At 43.2% G+C, this 13554-nt stretch overlaps 2 long non-coding RNA genes across 2 annotated transcripts in view; one reads left to right on the top strand and one right to left on the bottom strand.

The window, feature by feature from the left end:
* LOC309335165 overlaps positions 1–11596 on the bottom strand; it is a 317841-nt gene extending 306245 nt beyond the window's left edge. The window contains exon 1 of the long non-coding RNA XR_014153414.1: positions 11518–11596. This is a non-coding gene — a long non-coding RNA (uncharacterized lncRNA). The remainder of the gene's footprint in view (positions 1–11517) is intronic.
* On the top strand, positions 1148–2591 carry LOC309335430. Its single transcript, XR_014153497.1, has 2 exons — positions 1148–1591; positions 2318–2591. It is a non-coding gene; the product is annotated as an uncharacterized lncRNA (long non-coding RNA).
* Positions 11597–13554: the final 1958 nt, after the last annotated feature.

Below are 13554 nucleotides of genomic sequence, written 5' to 3'. Positions count from 1 at the left end.
CAGGAGCGCCAGGCCAAGAGTCCAGAGCCCAAGAGTTGAGTCTGGGGAAGAGCCCACCCATTGGTTGGAGTGCCTCAGCAGGTCTTCTGCTGCGGGCAGCTCTGTGGTACGAGTTCGGGGGGGGGGGGACCCAGTCAGCAAGACGTGGATGCGGCTGGCTGGCTCTGTCCTCCTGCACTCCTGGGACTGGCAACCTGGGTGGGGGGAGGATCTTTGCACCCCAGCACTGCATATGCTTAAGACAGCCCTGAGCATCTCCACCCCCATCTTTCAGCCCGGACGCTGAGGTCCAGCTCCGAGGGCCTTCTGGCAGTTCCATCCCTGTGAGTAGTGAGGTTATAGGGAGCCAGGCAGAGGGCCTTCTCAGTAGGCGCCCGCCCTATGGAATGCCCTCCCGTCAGATGTCAAGGAAATAAACAACTATCTGACTTTTAGAAGACATTTGAAGGCAGCCCTGTTTAGGAAAGTTTTCAATGTTTGATGTTTTATCGTGTTTTAATATTCTGTTGGGAGCTGCCCAGGGTATGTATGTATGTATGTATGTATGTATGTATGTATCCATGCCTGCATGCATGAACAAGCAAACAAACAAAATAAAATAATAATAATAATAATAATAATAATTATTATTATTATTATTATTATTATTATTATTACTACTACTACTACTACTCCATAGTTGAACTATGCTTTGGAGAGATGTTCCATTAGTCTCACCTCCATCTCCTGCCATCCAACTTCACTGAAATGACCTCCAGCTTCTTGAGAGGCGTTTCTCTTTCACTTGCCTCACCTAATTCATAATTTTGCGCACCAATGTCATGCCGCTGGCCTTATTCACCCCATTTTTTCAAAGCTTAAAAGGACCCAAACACCATAGCATTTGCTCTCAGGGGTGTTTTCTCCCCTAAGATTGTTCTGGTTGCCCTCCTGAAGCTTTTACAGCTCCACAATATCCTGTCTGAGGAGAGGGGGCCACAACGGCTCATCGTATTACAAGTCCATCGTTAGGTGCGATGAAGCGCAAGAGGCAGCGCACCGCCCATTACACTGCTTCCGGCGCCACCAGAACACCCCTCTCTTGCTGCAAGAGGGAAGCATTCCAGTGTGTGGCGTTGTCACTTGTCTCCACCACAACAGGGACACCAAGGCCCTGAACACATGTATACCCTCCAACGATTTTACGATGAAAACAGGGACAGCCTATTCAATCATGATGATGATGATGATTGTGGCATTCGTACGGAGCTCCCGGTCATCTCACGGACTATTGACCCGTACACCACTAATCCGCTGCCACCAACCAGGTCCTCCCCGGTAAATCACTTAGTCTCAGTCAGGTTCTTAAGTTAACAATGAAGACTGTAGTTTATTGCAAACACAAATAAACTTTAAATGCATTCGAAACGCTGTTCCCCTTTACCCTCCTAGTCTTATTTTATTCTGTCTCTAAGTCTTCTACCTCCCCTCACACAAGAACCAACTGCACTAACTGTCTCTCTAATTCCAACTGTCTGCCAACTGCTTTCCCAACTGCCTTTTCCCAACCAACTGACCAACTAAACCTCGGGCTAAGCCCTTTTATAAACAGGTAGGCTCCACCTCTGGCTTTTCTATTGGTCTACATATTAACTCTTTCTCTCCCCCTGTACAGACATTTTCAAACGAATGGGCAAACACCACGATGATGATGATATTATTTATATCTCGCCCATCTGACCGAGTTGCCCCAGCCCCTCTGGGCAGCTGCCAACATATATAAAAATATAATAAATGCTGGAAATGTGGAGAAAAAGAAGGAACCTTTTACCACATGTGGTGGACATGCCCCAAGGTAAAAGACTTCTGGGAAAGGATTTATAATGAATTGAAAAAAGTGTTGAAAAACACATTTACTAAAATCCAGAAGCCTTTTTACTTGGTATAGTGGGGGGTGAAATCCCCAAAAAGGATGTTACTTTTTTTCTGTATACCAAAACAGCTGCAAGAATATTGTTAGCAAACTGGAAGAAACAAGATTTACCAACTATCGGAGAATGGCAGATGAAGATGATGGACTATATGAAACTTGCCGAACTGACCGGGAGACTCCAAGACCAGAGAGAAGAGACAGTGGAAGAAGACTGGAAGAAGTTTAAGGAACATTTGAAAAAATACGTTAATATTTAAACCTTAGAATAGCTTTGGAAGTGGATATAGGCTGTACGGTTAGAAGCGGAAGATAGGGTATTTTAAAATAGTATTATTTGATTATATTATATCTAATATAATCCCGATCCAGTACACTCAAAATATGTGTTTTTATCATTGGTTGCAGGAAGATGCAGAATGCTCCACCACACAACTGTTGACCTGCCAGGAAGGGGAAAGGAATTCTTCTGCCCTGTCAAATGGAATTCAGCCTGTGCCAAAGAGCAAAATGAGAGGTTGAAAATGAAGCAGATATAGCACTGCCACTGCAGAAACCGTGCATTTGCAGAGATGGATTTCTCTGGAAACACATAAGTTAGTAGTAAGTGAGGTCAGGATAGCTCAGCAAGACTTTATGAACGGCGTCAAAGTACATAAAACTGTTCCTTTAAGGAACTCAACAGCAATATCAATTAGCTTTATTTACAAGTATACTTTAGCTGTCTGTGTTGTCCACTGATATATAACCGCAAAGCAATGACTCCACTGGCTTATTCAGTTGCCCTCAGCCTCACCCTTTCAATCTTCTGAAGACAAAAATTCTCTCTTTCTTCTTGCACCCCTCCATGCACACACCTAACACACGCACACATATGGTGTGTGCTTGGGGGCTTAGAAATCAATATACATCACTGCATATTTAAAAGAAGTCTTAAGCAGGGCTTTTTTCAGCTGGAACTTACTGGAACTCAGTTCCAGCACCTCTCATGTGGGTGTCATTGCCATTATAAGAGAACAAAGGAGGTGAGTTCCTGGTGAGTTCTGGCATGGTGAGTTTCTAGAAAAATAGCACTGGTTTTAAGAAAGAATTCAAAGCAAGAAATAAAAATAACTTCTTATAATAGAGTAGAAGTTTCTCACATTGGCTCTTCTAGAAACACCACCTGAGAAAAAGTGCTATATAATAACCTTTCTTGTTTATTTATTTATTTATTTACTTACTTACTTACTTACTTACTTACTTACTTATTTTATCTGTTATACAGCATGCTTTGTGGCATGGCTCACCCAGGTAACTCACAATATTATAAAGGTAAGGGACCCCTGGACGGTTAAGTCCAGTCAAAAGCACTATGGGGTTGTGGCGCTCATCTCGCTTTCAGGACGAGGGAGTCAGCGTTTGTCCACAGACAACTTTCTGGGCTAGCATGACTAAAATGCTTCTGGCGCAACGGGACACTGTGACAGAAACCAGAGCGCATGTAAATGCCGTTTACCTTACCTTACCTATTTATCTAGTTGCACTGGTGTGCCTTCGAACTGCTAGGTTGGCAGGAGCTGGCACAGAGCAACAGCAGCACACCACCGTTGAGTGGATTCAAACCGCCAACCTTCCGATCGGCAAGCCCGAGAGGCTCAGTGGTTTAGACCACCGCGCCACCACCACAATATTATAAAACACAGTAAACACTACAAGCTATAGTAAGATTGAGGTATGGAAGTGAGAGCTGGACCAAAAAGAAGGCTGATCGCCGAAGAATTGATGCTTTTGAATTATGGTGCTGGAGGAGAGTCTTGAGAGTCTCATGGACTCCAAGAAGATCAAACCTATTCATTCTGAAGGAAATCAGCCCTGAGTGCTCACTGGAAGGACAGATCGTGAAGCTGAGGCTCCAATGCTTTGGCCAGCTCATGAGAAGAGAAGACGCCCTGGAAAAGACCCTGATATTGGGAAAGATGGAGGGTACAAGGAGAAGGGGACGACAGAGGATGAGATGGTTGAACAGTGTTCTCGAAGCTACCAGCATGAGTTTGACTAAGCTGCGGGAGGCAGTGGAAGACAGGAGTGCCTGGCGTGCTCTGGTCCATGGGTCATGAAGAGTCGGACATGACTAAACAACAACAACAATTTAGTAAAATCTGTGTGGAAAAGCTCTCTCTCTCCCTTTATCATAAGGACTTGCTCCATAACCTTTTCCTTACAGCTAATTTTTTGTGACACAGGGATGCCACCCTGCAGAGATATGGAAATATGGAAGCTCCTGGATATGCCAAAACCACCTATCATCAGATCAATAAGGTAGCTTTGATTGTGTCCTCAATGTGCAACTGTTGGCCAAACTGGCTGGAGCTGATGGAACTCCAATAACAACAATAATCTGGAGGACCGCAGAGTCTTCTCCTCTGGTTTGGAAAGAGATCGTGTCTAAATCAGCTCCCCAGAACCTGTTTTCAGTCTTGGGGACTATCACGGAAATAACATGGGAAAATAACATGCACGTGGAATTAAGGAAGATCTTAGCAGGTGCACCTACTAATCTAGACAGTGCTCACCAGCATCCTTTTCATTTGAAATGAGCCTGTGCACAAGGTTCAAGGTTCTTGTATTAATTTTACAAAGCCCTGAACAACTTAGGTCCTGGGTAGCTTTTATGGACAACTTGAACCCTTATAACCTAGCTCAATCACTGAGATTATCTATAGGAGCCTTGTTGGTTGTGCCCCAAATTGGTACTTACATCAACACAAAAACTTCAATGTCATCATTGGCCTGCTCAATGGAGATTCAGGGGGCATTTTTTTAAATGTTAATCTTTCAGTCTTTGCCACCAGGATTCTTTAGGCAATTAAGAAAAAGGGGGGGGGGAGAGTTGTAATAGTTGGCTGGTGATCTGTTTCAAAGAGATATAAAAGCTATCATTAAAAACTATAGAATGTAGAAAACAGGCAACAGTATAGGAAAATGCTCAAAAAGGTGAAGGCCAAAAGATAATATTAAAAGACAATAGCAACTGCACAACTAAATCACTGAGAGAATACATCCATTAACGCTGAGGGGAAATGCAGGCTTTTAATGAAAATCAGCAATGAAAACTCTGTTTCGTGAAGAATGATTTGCAACACAAAGTCATAGAGAAAGAAAAAACAAAACTTAAGAGGAAACCTAATGGATGGCAAGGTTGTACATTATTTGCTAATTACTTAATGTTTAATGTTTTATTATGTTTTTATATGCTGGAAGCCACCCAGGGTGGCTGGAGTACCCTGTCAGATGGGCAGGGTACAAATAATAAAAAATATTATTATTAGTTATCATCATTACTTTGCTATGAGATTATAAAATACACTGACATATATGGCTCTGGTACAACTGATATGCAAAGTCAGATAGGTAGGAGCCTTGACTGTGTTCTGTTCTTTCTGTTCATCCTTATTAATCATTGAGTCCCATGGCTAAAATCGTGGAGGGACATATAAAATACAGTAGAATCAAGAGTGATCCTGGTTTATCATCTCCTGGTTTCTACCTTTCTAGCACATGTGCTGCATTCCTATGCAACCATGGTTAACATTATGAGAATAAGCCTTTATAAGTCTCAGGTAGGATGTAGTTGCTCACCTGCCTTCCGAACACTGAGCACTGCTGCCGGTTCCTAAGGAGGAGAGGGGCAAGGCATGGGGAGTGAGACATGGTGTGGATGTGACAGTGGAGTCAATCTGCCTGGCTCTCCATTCCTCAGCCCTACCTCTCACCCTCTCGGGATATGGTGCTCAGTGTTCAGAACATGAGCAATCCAACTCCATCTGAGCCACCCCACCCAACTGCTACTGCTTTTCCTCCTTCCGTCTCCTACTCCAGTATGGTCACAAGGAGAACATGGGAATTTTCAACTTCTGTTGCCCATTAACCACAGTTTAGCATATCATCTCAACCCTAAACTATGGTTGATCTGAACTACAAAGTCTGATGGCGACTTGTTCCAACAAAACACAATGGTCTGCAATTGGACAACACAACAAGCTCCTGAAACTAAAATGATAGCTGGCACTTCTGAACTCCTCCTCATGGTTGCGCAAGAGGATGAGGTGCAGGGACACACAAACTCAAGGCTCCCTGAAGTTCATTATTGTAACCCTTAACCATGGTTTAGTGTTACATCCAATGAGGACCAAAAGGAAGGTGAAAAATGAGGTTCAGGTAAACGAGAAGAGTTTTAAAATATACTCAACACAGTAATCTGGAGTGGGGAAGTGGGTTAGGCTTGTGAGTGATCAAGAACTTAATAGTGCAGGTGTTAGGAACCTTTGGTCCTCCAGATGTTGTTGAACTACAACTCCTATCATTCCTGACCATTGGTCATGCTTGCTAGGGCTGATGGGAGTTGTAGGTTCAGCAGCAACTGCAGGGCCAAAGGTTCCCCACTCCTGTCATAGAGCAACCAATCCCAGTGGGCCTTGCCTACAGCAACCCTCGTTTTCTAAGGAACAATTGGGAGCACAGTTTAAGGCAGACACAGTTTTGCCTTCCCCCACACAGGTCATCATATATAGGGCAGGCACATATGGTTTTGGAAAGCAGGTCTCACAAGCCAAATTGGGGGCCCTGCTAGGCCTTATTGGCCCCAGAGGCCAGAGCCTCCCCAGTGCTGCATTACATTACAGTGGTACCTCAGGTTAAGAACTTAATTCATTCTGGAGGTCTGTTCTTAACTTAAAACTTTTCTTAACCTGAGGCACCACTTTAGCTAATGGGGCCTCCCACTGCCGCCACGCCACCGCCACGTGATTTCTGTTCTCATCCTGAAGCAAAGTTAACCCAAGGAATGCTAACCCAAGGAACTATTTCTGGGTTAGCGGAGTCTGTACCCTGAAACGTCTGTAACCCGAAGCGTCTGTAACCCGAGGTACTGCTATAAATTATTTGCACATGTGCAGGTTGTAACAGATCCTCCAAGTGTCCCTATTTTCCAGGGACGGTCCTGGAAGTAGGTATACATTTCAGTAATGATAAAAGCACAGGTGGATTGGTGGGCACCTTTCTTAGCCACCCTCTTCACCTATATAGATGACACTGGCCGCATCCCAAGGGAATGGGGAACAGCCATAATAGTTCCAATCTATAAAAAGGGCAACAGAGGCGACCCAGTGAATTATAGGCCGATTAGCCTATTAAGTGTGATCAGTAAACTCTACGCAAAGCACCTCCTTAATAAGTTTACAGAATGGCTAGAGAATGAAGATATCCTAGCAATAGAACAAGCAGGCTTCAGACCCAGAAGGTCCACGACAGATCACTGCCTAACGCTACAACATCTCATCGACAAATACAAATCAGGAGGGCAGGCCTCACTATATGCTGTCTTCGTTGACCTAAAAGCAGCGTTTGATACAGTCTCCAGAACCAGACTCTGGGACAGACTACAGGGTACCAATATAAATAGAAGGCTCTTGCTGTTAATTCAGGCACTGCACGCAAACACGGCCCTTAGAGTCAGGTGCAGCCGCCTAGGACACCTAACGGACCCAATTAAAACCTTCAAAGGAGTCAGGCAAGGGTGCCTATTGGCCCCTCTATTATTTAATTTTTATCTAAATAACTTAGTATCTGCACTCAATGACTCAGAACTCCACCCGCTGAAGCTTGCAAATCGGCATATTTTGGTCCTCCTATATGCTGATGATGCGGTAATTCTATCTAGAACCCCCATTGGACTCAAAAGAGCACTAAGAAAGCTCGCAGCATACTGCAAATCTGAATGTCTCAAAATCAACTATCAAAAGACCAAGATACCTGCTTTTGGAGAAAAACCAAAGCTTAGAAGCTGGGAACTCCAAGGCCATAAATTAGAACAAGTCACAAACTACAAGTATCTAGGAATGGTGGGACAGGCCTCAGGAACCAACAAACTACACATAAACTCTATCGGGAGTTCAGCGGGGGAAAACACAAATTGTATTCTTAAATTCTTCAGAGCACAAGGGGGCTTCTTTGTCCCCGCAGCTCTAAAAGGCCAAAACTTTGGCACAACTCCTGTATGGTTCCTTTTTGGGTCCGCCTTCCTCTGCTTTCTCCCCCCTAGAGAGAGTTCAATCTAGACTTCTTAGAGCTCTCCTCCAAGTCCCCAGATGTGTCTCAAACACATGGGTGAGATTGGAAACGGGGATGATGAGAGTGGAGGCTAGCATTTGCTTAACATCAATCTACAAATGCCTGACATTGAATCTGCTCCCCCGGGGGATAGCCCCACTGATCCTCTGCGACCAATTCCAGTCAGGCTGGCAGACTGCAGTTCTGAATACCCTCCAGAAACTGGGTTTTGCCCCTCAAGCCCTTCTACGTCTGGGCTTGGGCCAGGCAAAAGCCACGGTCAGGCCAAGAATATTAGATACCTAGAGAGACAATAGGACTGCGCAAGGTGCCCCGACTATAAAATTGGAGAAATCAAGAGATACATAGCCGCACTGGCAGCATATCTCTCCTTTCTCGTATCTAGAAATGCAAGAAGGGTCTTTACACTTGCCAAAAGCATGGCTCTTCCCTCGCCGGTCCTGGATGGAGCCTTTAGAAAAGTCCCCTATGCCCTGAGACTTTGCACCTGTCCATTGGGAGAAATAGGAAGCCCAGAACACTTATTCTTTAAATGTCCCTTTTACGAAGAGGCACGCAGTAAGTTCATTGATCCCCTACTGGTGAGGCTCGCCGACCTCCCGCAAAAGAAAAAAAATGACCTTTTGCTGTTAAGCAAAGACCAGAAGAAGACCTGGATGGTCGCCAGATTCTGTGTGCAAATCTGTAGATGCAGACCATCGCCCAACTCAAAATAGTCCGGCATGAATATCCCCAAACCCGGTTCCATGGGTGACTCGGAGTCAACTCCCTGGGATAGTTTATTGTTGCACAGTGTGTCTAAATTTATTGTTGTACATTGTTTTAATTGTCTCTTTTAACCATATTTGCACATCAGTTTCTAATACTGTGTGTCCTCTATTTCAGAGGCTCCTACTCTGCAGCCTCTTACAGTTGTTTTAACTGTGAGTCTTTTAGTTTTTACGCTCTTACAGTTGTTTTAACTGAATGTTTTTATTTGTTTTTAGTTTTTACCTGTTTTAATTATCAGTTTTGTTTTTTATCCACTTAATATTCTATTCTCTGACTGCTGGTCTATGACTGTAATAAACTGATTGATTGATATACATTTCAGTAATACCTAGATATATATGTATTTTGTTTTTCTAGGTTGATCAAAATTATTTATTATTTCATAAAAAGTAGATAGTTAAGAGCTTAGCTGGCTTCAGCGGCAGGCTCCTGGCACTCCCCAGAATTCAGCGTCCTGCACTCCTTGCACCCCCGGGTAAAGACGGCCCTGCTTAGGATGTCCCTATTTTCATCAGAGAAATGTTGGAGGGTATGGAATAGGACATCCCCAGGGCTTTTTTTCAGCTGGAACTCTGTTCTGTCACCTCTCAGGTATGCTATTGCCATTCTAAGAGAACAAGAGAGGCATCCATGGTGAGTTCCAGCACCTCTTTTTCTAGAAAAATAGCCCTGGACGTCCCTATTTTCATCAGAGAAATGTTGGAGGGTATGTTGTAAATGTGAAAACTCTCTTGGATCTTATCCTGCTCCCTGGTGGACAAAGGCTGATACTGAAGGTGATTTGGTGTCAGTATCAAACTTGCATCACTGAATTAAGTCAAAGCAATTTAGTGCTAAGATCAGGAGATAAAGGCCTTTGCCTGCTCTTTAGAGATACCTGGACTGGAAAATAGTCTCATAGCTGTGAGCAAAGTAAGTGTTAAGTCAGCAGGTAATGTACAACAACTTTATATACTATTGAAAACTAAGGAGTCTAATCTTAATAACATCTTTTTATAGGTACCGCCCCATGTGACACAAGTACCACTATAGGTAAAGAGGAAAGTGAAATCATCTTAATGTTTCCAATTCTAAATATTTACACGCCGTTATGGCTGAACCATGGCCAAGGCAGCTAACAACAACAAAATTAATCCGAAGATCAATATACAATTAACAATGAAAAGGTAACAGAGAATCATTCCCTTGTACCTTGGGATGTGGCCACAGAGAGCAATCAGCAAAGCATAAAATTAATAAAAACACCAGAATATCTTTATGATCGGGGATTTATATAAGATGCTACCCCAAGCAACCACATTTAATTAAAGTTCATTTTGTAAGCTGGGCATTTATACATATCTCTAAGAAGAGGCTTATTCCTTATTCAAATTCACTTCCCAATTAACATGCAGGCTCGTAAAATTCTCCTCCATAACTTTGCATATAGTGGTTGAAACAAAACACACACACACACAAACGGAGCGCGCTGGTAATAGCCTTATTAAATTATTATATTGCACTTTACAGCGTTATGCAGATTTCCTTCTCAAATTGACTACAGATTTCTCTCCAACCCATCTCATCACTTACACTCACGTAACCAATGATTTGCTCGCAGAGAAACTGGTGTTCGGGAGGCGGACAGCTAACACTTCCCTCTCTCCACCCCTCCCAAATTTATTCTAATACTTTTCATTATGCACTAATTACTCTGACTGGTGATGGTTGAAGGGGAAAATGTGTGTGGCAGCCACAGCTCTTCCCATAACAGCCAGAGGAATTCATATATCACAGCCATTGCATGCAGATGCTACCAGTCTTTTCGTTTGTGTTTTCCCTGAGCCCCGAGGATTTTCATTTTTTAAGTCTCGGCTGCAATTTTTCATGCTGTCACTTCCAAACATGCATATTGACAAGAACGTCAGGAAGTGGCCTTGCATGCATTTATTTTCTCTCCCACAGCTTTGCAAATAATGAGAAAGATGATTTATCCATTAAGGTGCACACTGATTCATTGCTGAGAATGCGTTTACATTCATGTAATGGCATAATTAGCAGCGGTTGTCTGCAAAGGAGATGCTTTTACGGCCCATTGTTACTCGGCTAATACTCAACCTTTGGGTCCGGATGTGGGCGGCTCCCATATATCACTCTTTTTTGAATGCTGGTGATGCATTTTCAAACCAAGTTGGTCGTAAAAGGCTTAATTAAAAGTTGTAAAAGAGCCACATTGTTTAGCTTTGGGATTGCCAGTGCAAACAGTTTTGTTGTGTAGTCGTGAGGGTTTGGCAGCAACTTGCCAAAAAACCCCCACAAAAACCCTTCCATTTTCTATCACTTATTCTTCAAATGTAGGGGCTAGACAGAAGAGATATAAAGTTATAAAGCTGTTCATTACCTGCTGTAGAGAGACAGGGCTAGTAAAGCTCTTTCTCTATATATGATCATCTTTTGCACAGTCCTTATCAATAAATAAAATTGTTGTTGTTGTTGTTTACTTATACCTCACCAATCTGTCTGTGTTTCCCCCAGCCACTCTGGGTGGCTTCCAACAGAATATTAAGGTAAAGGGACCCCTGACCATTAGGTCCAGTCGTGACCAACTCTGGGGTTGCAGTGCTCATCTCGCTTTATTGACTGAGGGAGCTGGCATACAGCTTCTGGGTCATGTGGCCATGATGACTAAGCTGCTTCTGGCAAACCAGAGCAGTGCACAGAAATGCCGTTTACCTTCTCGCCAGAGCAGTACCTATTTATCTACTTGCACTTTGACGTGCTTTCGAACTGCTAGGTTGGCAGGAGCAGGGACTGAGCAACGGGAGCTCACCCCATCGCAGGGATTCGAACCGCCGGCCTTCTGATCGGCAAGCCCTAGGCTCTGTGGTTTAACCCACAGCGCCACAGAATATTAGAATATTGTTAGAATATTAGAATAACAGAATATTAGAAACACGATAAAACTTCCCTAAGCAAGGCTGCCTTCAGATGTCTTCTAAAAGTCAGATAGCTGTTTATTTCCTTGACATCTGATGGGAAGGCATTCCACAGGGCAGGCACCACTACTGAGAAGGCCCTCTGCCTGGTTCACTGTTGCTACTCTTGCCAAAAGAATCCACTCTTTTAATAACAAACGAAAGAAAACAAATTCTGAAATGCTTTAAATGGCCTCAACAACTGATAGGCCAAATATGCACCCCAGCCATTCAAAACACGAAGCAAATGAGAGAAACATTCTTCCCCTTTTCTCTTTCAATGGAAAGAAAATGGAAGCAAAAGGTAACTTGGCCCCCTTTGGATGTTTTGGACTACAATTCCCATCAATCCCACCCATGTGCTGTAAATAAAGGCAAGATTTAAAAAAATGCAATGAATCAATCAATGCATCTTTCAATGGGACTCTGGATATTTGCCTCCAGTAAATATCCGGAAGAAGTGGGTCACTGCGGAATTGGAGAATGGCGAGACTTCAAGTCTCAGAGAACTCTCAGCTTTCGCAGGACTCAGTGCAAATTGACTTAGAACTTGTGTATGGACCCTGTTCAGCAAGGACTTTGCAGTACAGAAACCCCTGTGGTACCAGACGGAGAAAAGCCTTCAAATAACCCATGGGCAGGCAGACTAAGGCCCGCGGGCCAGATCTGCCCAATTGCCTTCTAAATCCGGCCCACGGGCGGTTCGGGAATCAGCGTGTTTTTACATGAGTAGAATGTGTGCTTTTATTTAAAATGCATCTCTGGGTTATTTGTGGGGCATAGGAATTTGTTCATTTTTTTCCTTCAAAATATAGTCTGGCCCCCCACAAGGTCTGAGGGAAAGTGGACCATCTCCCTGCTGAAAAAGTTTGCTCACCCCTGACCTGTATACAATGTAAATATTGTGTGTGCTACTAAAGCAACTCCACTTAAATCGGCAACTGTTTCTTGTGGGTGAGTGTAACAGCTTGCTGAAGCTCGTGTGGCACACAGTGCCAGCAAAATTTATAGGTGATTGAAGACGATCAAAAACCCCAACATACACTCAAACATTCATTCAGACAGTTCCGCTTCTTCAGAAATTTGCTTACTGCTTTATAAACGCTGGTCAGTAGTCTTAAATAGAGGCAACACTTTGTCAAGCTTGTAAATTTGTCATAGTGGACCTACTTGCCTACCTGGTTTTGCTGATAAACTGAAGGTTTTTTTTATTACATATAAAAGAAGATACAGGTGCCCTTTGTTTGAGCTGCTTGCATATTCATAACTTGCTGCAGATTGGTAATGTTTTAGCTACAAACATTTCCAAGACCTAGAACAGTTTGCAGTGGGCTACCAGAAATATTTGATGGACACTACCCTAACAAACTACAGCTTCAGAATCTAATCACTGCGGAAAAAAATTTCCTATGAAGCTGCAGAAAGCTTTCAACTTCACTGGCAGAGTTGAATCTGCAAACAATCCGTTTGTATTGTGAAGCGGTTAGCTCTCAAAGAAAACTGTTAATCACTTCCCAAAGCCCAGTAGACTTAGTGCCCATCCTTTCATGAATCATTTGATCAGCCAAAGCCATTTTCTTCCAACATTCAACATGATGCAGCTGCTCATTATCAAGTAAAATACCTTGAGAGAAAGAGGAAAAGCGTAACAGAGGTTTAGATGGAACTTAAAATGATTTCTGTTAGTTTCAGTCCTTTACTCCTTTTGAGGCACGCAAAACGTGTATTCTGGGGTGGAACAAATATACATGTAATTAGAAATGTAGGAACTGTTAGAGACTCAAATTCGTTTTGTACTCCTGGCTGTCT

This window comes from Podarcis erhardii, assembly GCF_964252035.2.
Source record: "Podarcis erhardii genome assembly, chromosome: 2".
NCBI classification, from domain to species: domain Eukaryota; kingdom Metazoa; phylum Chordata; class Lepidosauria; order Squamata; family Lacertidae; genus Podarcis; species Podarcis erhardii.
This window is presented reverse-complemented; position numbering and strand designations above follow the sequence as displayed.